The 12,528-nt window shown below is 41.9% G+C and overlaps 1 protein-coding gene across 1 annotated transcript in view; it reads right to left on the bottom strand.

Annotated features, from left to right (window-relative positions):
* Positions 1–12,528, bottom strand: part of adgrl3.1 (adhesion G protein-coupled receptor L3.1) — a 108,373-nt gene that overhangs the window by 94,515 nt on the left and 1,330 nt on the right. The window contains exon 2 of the mRNA XM_083971532.1: positions 2,805–2,885. The gene's annotated coding sequence lies outside the window, so the exon portion shown is untranslated. The remainder of the gene's footprint in view (positions 1–2,804; positions 2,886–12,528) is intronic.

The following is a 12,528-nucleotide window of genomic DNA, read 5'->3' as shown; positions in this document are numbered from 1 at the left end:
CAGAGACATCTGCTTCATGCTTAGTCCTGGGCGTGTTTGTGTGTGCATGTGTGTTGCTGTGTGGGTTTGTGTGTGTCCGTGTATGTGTGTCTGTGCACTCATACATGTGTGCACACAAGGGAAGAAGGCTGAATCTAATTGCACAGGCCCATCTGCTGATTCTGGGAAACAGGCTTGCATCTTACATACACAAACACTACAGACAAAAATACACAAGCACAAACAAACTCACACACGCGCGCACACACATACACTCTACAAGTGCCTGCCTCAAAGCCTTCAACTTGGACCCTGGACAATCTGCACCCATTCTCTGGCAGCTGGGCAGACGGCGTTGACTGGCATGGTTTACAATATGGACACTATTGTTTCAGGACAAAGGCCTCTCAACTCCAGTCAAAGGTCACATTATGAGACAATACGCTTATTCATTGGAGGTGGCAAAGGGGGGGGGGGGGGGGGGCGAAGGAGTGTTTGTGTGTGTTTGTGTGTGTAATGTGTATTTGCAATCATGTAATTGTGTGTACATATGACAATAGCGCAGTTCCTGCTACAACTGGATAATTAATTATTACTATTGTATTATTCCATATTTAAACCATTTACTTTTTTTATTCTGGTCTTGGTTGAAGATACAGAAAAATGAACTTTTCTTCACCATTTTTACACAATTTTGATTCACAAGAGGATAACCTTGTAAAAAAAAAAAAATCACTTTGCTTCAATTCAGTCTCGCACCTAGCATTCAATTATATTTCACTGAATGCACCAAGTCCAGCGTTTATCTGCTTATCTCGCCATGCATATTTGTAGTGCACTGTGGTGAGACTCTCTTTACATGTAATCATTGTTTAACCAGTGAAACTGATACAGATTGAATTTCAGTCAGTGTTGTCATTAGTAATGTGCTAAACGAAGGTTGTGTCTGTGTGTGTGTGCGCAGCAGGAAACACCTGTTTCATTCAGAAAAAAAGCACATTCCCTACGCGAAGAATGATCTGTCCCCTTTCCTGTTGTTCTTTCTATTCAGTCATTGTTTCATTGAAATAAAGACGAATGCGGCCTTGATATCACAGAATTAGGTTTCAAAGCAAATATTTACAGTCATATGAGAGGAAAGGAAGGAAAGCATTAGGGGGGATACATACTGGACAGGAAGTGCATTAAAATGGCCATGGGAACACACACACACACACACACACACAGAGTTGTGTCTCTGTGATTTCAGAGGACATTGTACTGGCTTGCATTCATTTCCTGAGGATTTACTTTAACCTTGACTCTAACTTAAGACCTCAGACTATTGCTTAACCACCTCTAACTCTTCTTCATCTGGTACCTGACATTGATTGCATCCTTGACAACTTCTTTCTGTGGTGACCTCTGAGCTTACAAAAGAACATTTTTTAGGCATAACAGGATATCTTGTGTTCATTTATATGTTTACAATTACAGTTCTCTGGAGTTGATGAAAAGTTGGAATACTAAATCTAATTTATTTGTTATTTTGAGTTCATTTGTTCTCCTTCTCTTTACTATACAATATACTCCTTTGATCTTGGCCTTTATGGCAGATTCTATATTAACAAGACGGCCTAAACCAGAGCCTCCCAGATGACTATTGGTGTTTGTAGACTTCTACAATATGTTGTTTCCTTGAAATTCAATGATTTACATTATGGATAATAGGCCTAATTCATGTCCCTATAATGTAGTAAAGATGAAGGTCAACCTGGACCACACACAAGGTGTTGTACCATTAAATAAATGAAAAGCCCAAATAATTGAATATGAATAGTTCAAATCTAAACTAAAATAACCTCCCACAGATGTCTTTGTGTATTGCTAAGGTTTTATTGAAGTGACTTGACACTTGAGTAAAAATGACCTTGTCCTTCAGATAGATAAAAGTTAAATAACTACTAACTACACAGCACACTGCCAAACCATACAGAGAGAGAGAGAGAGCACACACATTTCTTCACATCAGCCTCAGCCGATTCAATCAATAAAGAATAGGATCCCACATGAAAATGGCCTTGGGGTTTTTATACAGCAAAGGTGTAACACGTTTCTCTTCTTAGTGAAAAACTGATGTCCGCTGGGATACTTTGACCAGCTGTCAATAACTAGGAACTGCACCCTCTTCTATCATCAATAAACTGAATGTGCAATTCATCAGCCCAACTCTAGGAGACAGTATTCCTAATTAAAAAGGAGCTCGTAAATTCGACATTTTACAGGCCCGACTCAGCTTGTAAATACACTGTAAATAAGTTGCAGTGAGTGGCTTCATGGGCAGATGAAGGTCTGATTTTGCGGTCAAGCTCCTGTTGATTCCTTTAAGGAGGCAGGTTGCATTTAATTCAATATGTTTTCACACATTATCTGTCGTATTCTGCTTTTTTATTCCACGTCTTGTTGTGTTCACTGCATATTGCATGCTGTTTGGTATTCTTTTTGAAGCTCGATGGGTCATATCTGATTGGATTAGCAGTTTGAGAGGACACATTTGTCGGGCCAATTAGAGCACTTCCTGGCACAGATGGAACCCTGAGATCTCAGGGGAGAACACTGGGGCATATTTGGGTTCTAAAAAAGCATAATGCAAACTGTAGGGTCTGCAAAAAAAGACAACACACCAGGTGTGTGTATGCCTTTGCGTGACTCATTTCCAGGCCTAAATAAGCCTGCTGTAAATAGGAATGACTCAACATCCCTGGTTTAAAAATTTTTTAATTGTAACGGGCCAAAATGGCATCTGTATTCATGCTTGCACACACACGTACGGGCTCAAATCTTACCTGTTATAATGTGCTTTGCTTTCTCAAAGTGAAATTAAATCCGAGAGAATCACATCTCAGTGGCAGCTGGACGTCCTAGTCCTGTGGACAGACAGAAAGACAGACGGACAGAGAGAAGACAGAGCAACAGGGAGTGACAGAGTCAGAGAGAGAGAAAGAGAGAGAGACACACACACAGACAGGGAGAAGGGCGCGGTTATTCGAGCTCAGTGAACCGAAATCCCTGTCATTTTTCACAATAGAGACAGATAGCCGTAATATGTAGTGAATGTGGGGTGCGATGTGAATAATGGCCCCCTCCAGATCGTGTGAATAGCCGTAACCCACTCAAACACAAGAACCAGACAGTTCACAAGCCATTTTCGCTCATGATTGCTTGTTTAGTGTTTGTGCGTCTGCATGCGCACGTACACATGCACGTGTGCGTGTGTGCTCTGCCTCATAATGACCTCTTAAGTGTCAGGGTATCAAAGTCTATAATAGTCTATCTCAGTGCTCGCTGGCAGTTTACAGCTAAAAAGCTCTCTCGTGCCATGATAACTGGTTTATATGGGTGGCATTTCGCAGCCAAATGCCACAGACACTTTTCAGAAAGGGAAATTGTTAGCTCTTTTACTAGAATGCAGAGTGGCAGCTATTCACAGGGTTAGGATGTGTCTTATATCTTTTTCTGTCTGTGCCTTGTCTCCTTTCCCAATCTCCCTCTGCATCTCCCCCTGTTCTCCATTACTATGTTTTTTCCCCACAGTATCTCTCTGTGGCCCTCTTTGCTATTTTCTGTTTTGGAGAGACTCGCTCTCTCTCTCGCTCCCCCCCCCCCCCCCTCTCTCTCTCTCTCTCTCTCTCTCTGTCCAGGCTCCACTCCCCCCACCTCCCCCCAACCCACTTCTCTGGAGGGTAAACTTTGCAGCCTCATCTCACTGGGGTCAATCTCAATGTGAGTGTCTGTATTGTGACTGACATTGCACATGGGTTTGTGCGTGTGCCTCGCGGCATGTGAGCTGTAGTTGTGTGTTTGTGCGTGCGTGCGTGTGTGTGTTTTGCTGTTTACTGAGAGGGCTGTTGGGGCCGACAAAACAGCATATATCTATTTGGCCCTGAATTTTCAGTTCCAGCATCTCTGCGTGCCATGCAAGATTTTCACAGGCACAAAAAAACAAGTGCATCAACATATTGAAATACACACACACACACACACACCTCTATACAGAGTGTCAGGGCCTGGACCTCTGTGAAGCTCTCAGGCAGTGCTGTGCAGTAATTGGGTCTATTAGCCAGTACAGGAGGCTGTGAGCAATATCTCTATGGTTGGGTGGGCAGAGACTGCAACAAAAGATGGATTCACTGTAGTGTTTGTCTACATGCATGTGTTTGCATATATCCATGGGTGTGCGTGTGATGTGGATGAGTGTATACCCCCTGTGTTATATGTGCATGTACTATAACGCAGGAGGATTGCTAGAGGCAACCGAGCCACGTCGAGAAACAAGTTAGGCACTAAGCTCCCCCACCTATACAGCACCTTCATTCGCGTCTCGCTCGCTTCCCTCAGAACACGGTATACATTATTCACACGGAGCTGGTCAACAATAAAGGGATCAATGAATGAGGAATGGAGGAAGAGAGGTGGAAAAGAAACATGTTGGGGTGCAGAGGCGAAGGTGGTGAAGGAACAAGTTTGTGTAAGGATTGGAACTAGGTGTGGAATGAGATTTTTCATTAGGACTCATTTATGTGAACAAGTGGGAAAGGGGAAAGATAAGATTAAAGATGCAGGCAATTACAAAAGCCCATGCATACATCAGCGGTGCACCATCGCTTTGTTCTACCCTGAAGAGGAATTCACCATTAAATCCTTACTTTGTTCTCTTTTCAGCAATCAGAAGCCACAGGTTAAAAACTTCCAGTCTGGAAAACTCAAATTGGATGAAAATAAAATAAAAAATTATTTGTTACATTTTGCCTATAGCCACGTCAGCCCATTATCCCTAGAAATTGCATTCATATTTGATGAATCCATATTTCATGATCTATGTGCAGCACTATATCTCAGGAAGCAGCATCCCATTTATTTTTGAGGTTGTGTAGGTGAGAGATATACTTTTTAGCTTTATATCTGCCATGAAAACACCCTTTCTCTCACTTTAATTGTAGGTGTTACAAAGCAAATTTATTTTTAAAAATATTGACACTGAATGTAATCTAGGTTTTTGCAGAATCATCCAGTACCAGTCTTCTCGTCTGGCAAATAGATTGTAAAAGGAGGAACTATGGTGAAACAGTATTTGCAGTGTTTGTTGGAGGATTTCTGCAGCAACACCACCACAACTGTATCAGTGGTTTTTATCTTTATCTTTATCTAAGTGTTAACCAAGTTTACCCTATGCCTAAAAATAAGTTATTGGTGGAATTAATATGAATTAGTCACTGCAGATATAGCTGCAAAGGAACGGCAAAGATGAGTGGCTGCAGCTAAAAAAAAAAAAAAAATTGTCCAGCGCTGTTTTGCTAATGAGTCAGATCCTGGTGAACATGAATCTTTACAACCTGAATGTGAGAAACTTTTTTTTGTGAGAAACTCTTTTTTTCTATGTTGATATTAACTATAAATCCATTTCCGGCAACTCAGCTGCATCAACATGGGCAACGTGATTTCAGACTGTCACTGCTCAAGTAATTTTACACTTTTTTCAGCAGCCGTATTCTGAGTACCCTTCTGAGGACACTAGGCTATCATTTGAACTCACACAATGAGACAGAAGTAAGTTTTTAGTAAGGAGAGAGGGCTCCTCTGACAGCAACCAGCAGATGAGCAACAAACAGACAGACAGGCGAGACTTGGGTGGGAAAACGGTGAACGCCTAGAGCTTTCACTAAGAGACTAGAAGGGGCTCTGCCCAAGAGGGTTTTCAATGAGCAAGTGCCTTAGTCTGATGGAACAATGGTTGGACGTGACGAGGAGAGGGAAGGAGTTTTTTTGTTTTGTTTTGTTTTTTTTAAGTCGTCTCTGAGCTAAGTGTCTTCCTGAAGAAAAGAAAAAAAGACGGGGAGTAGATTTCACATGATAGATGCTGACCATTTTCTCACAGTAAAACAATGGTGTTTTCTATTATGAGAGGCAGTGGCTGTATTGATGTCCCGTGTCACCCCCATTACTCACGAGCCCACTGTATGTAATTAGGATGACTCTACAGTATGCTTTCATGATGGTTTTTCATGTATTACCCTTTGTAATTATGCCTTAGACAACAGATTGCGCCATAAGACACTAGAAATTGTGTTGACGCCTATAGTGCTGGAGATTTATGGCACTTTCAAATGAAGCAATGTTGAGGGTGGGGTCCCCTTTATGTTCATTTTAAAACTGCAATCCCCCCCTTTGGGCTACGACAGATTCAATATAAGCATGAAGAATATGGAGCAATAGTGTATATGGTCTATTCAGGCGTAAAATTAAAGGCTCTTGTCTACAGTATGTGTCCCACATACATCTTTGAAAGAATGAGAGAAAAGAGAGGGGGGGGAGGGGGGGGGGGGGGGGGGGGGGGGGGGGGGGGGGGGGGGGAAGAAGGGAGGTGTGTACGATGAAACTAAAAAAACTGGTTGATTTGTCCAGTTATTGTGAACCATTGAACTGTAATCATCCGTACTCAACCCTGGACAATGAGATGTTTCAATACACGGGTGCGCATATATACATACAGTAAAGACACACACACACTCACACAAAAAACACACATCGATATATATTATTCTAACCATGAAAATAGCTGACAGTAATTGCCTGATGTTGGTGTTACACAAAGATTGGTTTCAACGTACAAAATATCATTTATCAAAGACTTGCCTCAGTTCACTCTTACTCGAGAATAAAAGCCCTGGACCAATACCCTCTTCACTCTCATCTTGATACATGTGATGGATGCCGTCTCATCCATCATACATATACCATCTGAGCGGGGGCCAATCCGAGTGTTCAAAGCGCACGTAAGCACAGCGCAGAAGAACACGCATACAATTTCTCACATGGTTAGAAAAGAGACACGTGGTCCGTGTAAGTTATTGCTGCAGGCCCACAGGCCAGTGTGGTACTCATCTGTCTTGGTGTGACACTATCAGGCTGCCTTGCAAAACACAGAGGTGGTAAAATGGTTTTATTGCAAAATGTGAAAGATACGTCAGGAACAAATTGACGGGAGCTGATACATGCCAAAGGGCCATGGTGCTTTTATCTCAAATGAGTTGTAATGTCTTCGGCGGAGGCTAAAACAATGCAGTTTGTTTTAGAGGCCCATCTTTTGAATGTGCTAAAAGTAAGCTAGCCGTTTGAAGGTCTATTCAACTTTTCACAGAAAATGATTCACCAGCCAGTCAAAGGGGATTTAACCTGAGGCGGCATAAGGTGCTATATTTACACTTGAGACAAAGCTGGACGACTCAATAACACGAGGGAGGGAAAAAAACACAAAACTGCACAAATGATGTAAACATACATTATCGAGCCATTGATCTCTACTATATCTGTTAATATCTTTGTTCCATCAAGCATGACCATCTAGTCATCCTAGCCCTCCTTCAGCCTATCATACTGCACCATCATCTAAGCTCCAGATCAATACTCCCTGGCACATATTCTCACTCTCATAGACTTGGAATGAAAATGGCATTCGATATCAATCAAGATCACAGCTGTGCCACTGAACAGGCACAATAAACGACAATATTATTTTTTTAATTTACCATCAAACGGCTAGTCGCATCAAAGTGCTCAGAGTCAGATCTTTCACCCTGGTTTATGCTGAAAGGAACCAGATGAACAGGGAGTGGAAGATGTATGTAATGCAGTTAAAGTAAAAGCCCAGTAAGCAGGAAATTTAAGAGGGGCCTGGGGATGATGGTATTACAGCAGACGCTGATTGTGGACAATCTGCTGAAGAAGAAAAGGATATGGAAAATATCATCGGATGCAGTATGATAGATATAAGAGGCGTGGACACACTGGAACGGGACATGGATGTGGAAAAATCACAACAGTTTAACAACATGCAGACAATCTGGTTTAAGTAAACAGCACTAAAAAAAAAAACGAAACAATTGCAATCAAGCCAGAATTCCCCTTACATTGTCTGAGTCGCTACAGTCACCACCACATCCCTGCCCTTTATTTGCAACATTTAAACAATACTGCATTTCCAAACCATGCTGTCGTTTCCGCCATTGATAAGAAATGCTGTGTTATGCCACAGCACTGAGAGATTTGTGCCCCCAGCCCTGTGATGACCTCATTGTTCATTGCCCCATAATTCAAATCTGCTCCGCTGTGTTGCATCACATTGTGTATGACTCATTTCCAAGCACCCCGTTCTTTAAACAAGCGAGGCCTCCGCAGCACGCCATAGTCACAGCCGCACAAACAACAGAGCAAAGAATTTCCCCATCAATTCAGTGGCGGCCGGCTAACTTAGGACTTGCATATGCACGGCGCACAAACGCGCACAGTAACACACTGTTTAAATGGATTGAACTGGGAAAAGGAGGGGGGGGGGGTGAGTGCTATTGTAAATGATTTCCTGCGGAGACCAAAATAATCGGCAGACCTTTGAGTGAGCTTCTTACAATCACTCTGGCCTTGTACACTGATTCTCCGTTCAGCTCCCTAATGGCAGTGTGTGTCACTAAATATACCGCTGCAGGACATGTCTGTGTGGCTCTCTATGGTTGTGTTAGCTTGCACATGTGTGTTAGTGTGTGTGTGTGTGTGTTTGTGTGTGAAAGCATGGTGGTAATTGATGTGTGCCGCACTGATGTGTGTTAGGTGTATACGTGGGAAGAGATGCATGCATGTGTGTGTGTGTTTCTATTGAGTGGTGACAACTTTGAGTGGGATGCAGGGGGGGTGAAGGGCACAGAGGAGAAGTGTGGACAGGAGATGTGTTGACTGGAGGGACAAGTGTTTTCATTTTTCTTTGTGAAAGAGGAACAACTGAGTGAGCGAGAGGTTTCAAAGGAACAATGGACTGTGGATATAGTAGCCAATATAAAAAGCAGCTGCTTAAACATGTAGTTCAATGACAAATCAAGTGCTGATAGTAAACCCCCTTTATCAAATTGAATGAGCCTATCATTATTCTTATTCTTAGTAAGTCTGTGCCACAGCGCAGATGTTGAGTTGCAACATTTACAAGGTTGTTGTAGGCTGTGGTTTAAGTCAAACCTGTCATATAGGTTAAGATGAAGGGTATAAAAAAATCTGTGGTGTTGTTTCTTTCTCAAATTGTTACCTGAAGTAATTGTGTAAAAATTAGGCAAATTAACCTTTAAACACCCACTGCCACCTCAAAATGGCATAATAATAACCTGCATCTTCACTTTATACTGCCCTCTTCAAAACAGCATTACAAGGTCTTTTGCAACCAATAAATCCACAATAAATAAAAGTCTGTGATGCCAAACATAAAAGCTGGACATGCAATAAACCCGGGCCTGCCTAGGAAACAGAAGAGTGAGGCTGGTCAACTGGTCAAAGAAACACAAATAAAAGCCTGTCTTTTCAAAAAGAAAAAAAAGTATTGACCTTTGTTACCCAGCTAACCCTCAGACTGATTTTTTTCAAAGGAAGAAGTCAGCTACAGGTCATTAACTTGTGAATAGTGTTATTTTAAAGCTAGCGGCAACTCATACTAGTTAATATTTGTTCTCTGTAGAATCCTTATGGCAGGAAAGTTAGAGATATAAGGAGGCAGAAGACATAAACCCATCACCATGATTTTAGTATCAAAGTAAACGACTGTGGGGGCAATTTCAGCATTGATTTACACTGATTGATTTCTCAATAATTTTCATCCCATGTGAGACAGATCACAACCTGAGGTCATTAGGCTTGTTTAATTTGCCTGTTATAAAACTTTGATTAAAATGAGATGCAATGAAATCTTTGAGGAGTTTTCGTCGCTATAGCTTTGTTACTGGTAGCCGTGTTTTTAGAAGTTTATCATTATTATTAATGTTAGCAGTTGCAACTAATAGTTACTTTCATTATTAAGTAATCTTCCTGTTCAAATTGAATGGATTGATCACTTGGTTTGTAAAGGTTTGGGAAATTATTTAAAGGAATCTCTGTAGGCTAACACGCTATATTGCTCATCTACTGTATGTGGGTGGGCAGGGTATACCCTGGACAGGTCAGCACTTTATCAAAGGTTTATGGAAACGACTAACACTCACACGACGTTCACATCCACACCTATGGGCGATTTCAAGTCACCGATCAACTTAACCTGCTCACCTTTGGGCTGTTGGAGAACCCGGACTGAACCCACACAGTTGCAGGGAGAACATGCAAACTCCACACAGAAAGGCCTCAGGCCCTGTAATCAAACCACGAACCTTTAAACAAGGATTCTATTATCAACATATATTTCATGTTGGCCCAAATAACCAATTATTCAAATAATTGCTTCAAGTGTGATTGTTAGATTTAATGCCAGTGCTACAACAGTGTCATTTTTGTGATTCGACCTCCAATTCAGAACCAGCTGTTGTTGTTTAATGCTATGATTACAACATACTGCAATGCAATAACCAGTGAGCAGGATTACTTCACTTTCAACACCACACAGAAACAGCCCACCTAACACTCGGCATGAGCAGTCAGGCCAACAATGGACATTTCCTCCAATATGGCCCAAAATACAGAAAGATAATAATAAGCTGTGGTGGTTTGAACAGGAAGACCTCCACAGCTCCAAATTTAGGCTGAGTAAGACATCGATCTCTGCAGGGCTACTCTAGTCGAGGCCATAGGAGCAATGAGACAGTGAATACTCTGAGATCTGACAGCCAGTCGTCCACTACTGGTTTTCTCCTTCCCCAAGCATATACTAGCTAATCAGGTAGTAAAGTAACTGCATAGTCCTCTCGCATGGTCTGAACCTCTAATAGGGTTGAATGATATGGGAGGCAAGTTTCACACATTAGGAGAGGTGAACTGAGCTGATCGCTCCAGTCGACGGTGGAAAATGCGGAGAGCCGGGGTTATTCTTTGAGGGAAGGGTAGGAGGAAGGATGTGTTAACACATGACCGAGTGCTTTAGGTGGATGAGGAAGACGGGCAAGGATCTGGCCTCATTATTTCAATACAGGGAGAGAGATGTCGTCTAGCGCAGGAAAAGGCTTTTGAATTAGGTTAAACTCGACACACAAAGTGGGGTTGAGACTGGGAATGTGAATCATCACCGCATTAGCAAATCATGCAGTGAAATTCAACAGCTTGCTTTCAATGAAACTTAATATTATTACCGAAGAATTAAGATTAGTTTTTTTTTTCACAGCTTAAGCTACAAGAGTGGCAATTTATTTATGCAGGGAGTTAGTTGTCTCTGTGAGCACCTTCTGTTTATTTACAAGGCTTTCTGACACAACCTTTACCTTGCCATGCATAAATTAGCTAAATCGAGGACTGGAGACCAGAAACTGCAAATTCTTGAAGAGAAGCTTGTTAAAATGGTTCTGTGGAAACCAGCCCTTAGGTTCTATGTGCCCACTAAACAGAATTAATGGCACAAGGGTCTGAAGTTAGTGTCTCAATAACCCTTGACAATGGAAATAGAGACTTCACTAGTTACACAGTTGATTTTATGCCTGCTTGTCTTCATCTACAGTAGAAGCCTGTACTGTATATGTTCATGTTATTGTCTGTCTGCGGTGGATCATGTCCTCTGCCGAGGTTTATTTTCATTATCTCAAGGTTTCAATGTGAGCTCAAGATGTTGAATATATGATCCCTCATTTAAATCACAGGCTGCTCCCATTACAGGCCTTGATATTGTTATTGGAGCCACCCAAATCCTAAGCAAATATTGTGTTACACTAACAGCTCCAAACAAAGAAAGTCAGTCCTCAGTTAATCAAGCAGAACAATCCGAATTAGCACAACCATCCCAATTTGCCCCCTGTTTTCCTCAACAAGGAGCTTTGTGTTTCGCGTGCATCATAGCAAGTGAAATGAATCAGTGACCTAATTAAAGGAGGACAGATAGACCTACAGTCAGCAGATTGCTTGATTGCTGCTGTTGCACATAATAGAGCTTCAGGTGCTTCAACGCCGTCAGCGCTGTGTGGGTGTCATTACTGGATGTGACACAAGATGCTCTTTGAAACACCGTGCTTTCATGGTGTGATGTCTAACAAACATCCTATCACTATTCCAGCCTATCACAAAAGTAAACATCCACAGTAGCAGGTGCAAATTTGGAGAAGGAAAACACAAATACTATAGAGGCTACACACTTTAAGTCACAGCTCAAAACAGATAAACAACTTGTGAGACGCCCACAACCAACAATGCCAGGTTTGGACGGGAAAACGCAAGGATTTCTGAGCCTATATCTTTCTGAGGCATTCAGGGCACATAATCAACACCGCATACAAATGAAACCAAGGGACTGTAGGATCACTTAGGCACAAACAGATGCAGTGATGACAGACGATTTAGTGATATTCTTCTCATCCACAAACATAATAATCTCCTTGGAGACCAGCCTGTGCTTTAACAGATGCTACCAAAATGGCAGCCAAGCAAATCTACGTAAAAAAAAAATCTTCTCCAGCATAGACATAGGCCACCGATAACTGCCTACACTGACCATTTTCCCACCTGCTCAGTGTATTCCTCTGAGACACTTTTCTTAGCTGCAGCGCTGACAGATGAGTCAACATATACTGT

The sequence above is a fragment of the Trachurus trachurus genome, assembly GCF_905171665.1.
Source record: "Trachurus trachurus genome assembly, chromosome: 1".
In the NCBI taxonomy this organism is placed as follows: Eukaryota; Metazoa; Chordata; class Actinopteri; order Carangiformes; family Carangidae; genus Trachurus; species Trachurus trachurus.
The sequence above is the reverse complement of the archived record's forward strand: the minus strand, read 5'-3'. Positions and strand labels throughout refer to the sequence as shown.